Raw genomic sequence first — 413 nt, 5'->3', positions numbered from 1 at the left:
CCAAGCAAAGGCTCTCATGCCAGGGGGTGCTGCGAAGGGGGGAGAGGGGAGGACGGCTGATGGGAGGAGGAGGAGGAGGAGGAGGAGGAGAGGAGGACAGTGTAGGCTGAGAGGCCGGGGTAGCTGGACTCTGGAGAGGGTGCCGGAGACCCAGCCCATCTGATAGCAGGAGGGTGCTCGGGCCGCCTGCTGCAACTCGAGGGGTTCACTAGTCCCACCGCTGGCCTCTCTGCCCTGACCCCCAGCCCGGGTCAATAGATGGTTTTCTCCCTAAGTTCTCCGTGGGAGAAAGAGTGCCCGTGCTCCCCATCCTCCGCTGTCCTCCTGGAATCCCCGCCAGCTCAGGCTGCACCCACCCCTCCCTCAAGGCTGTAGCCACACATTCTAGGTTCTTGTGGCACCAGGGAAGGACT

At 63.7% G+C, this 413-nt stretch overlaps 1 protein-coding gene across 3 annotated transcripts in view; it reads left to right on the top strand.

Moving 5' to 3' along the window:
- CNTN2 (contactin 2) overlaps positions 1-413 on the top strand; it is a 35,869-nt gene that overhangs the window by 15,241 nt on the left and 20,215 nt on the right. The gene's annotated exons all lie outside the window — the stretch shown is intronic.

Source organism: Myotis davidii, unplaced genomic scaffold (genome assembly GCF_000327345.1).
Source record: "Myotis davidii unplaced genomic scaffold, ASM32734v1 scaffold710, whole genome shotgun sequence".
Lineage (NCBI taxonomy): Eukaryota > Metazoa > Chordata > Mammalia > Chiroptera > Vespertilionidae > Myotis > Myotis davidii.
This window is presented reverse-complemented; position numbering and strand designations above follow the sequence as displayed.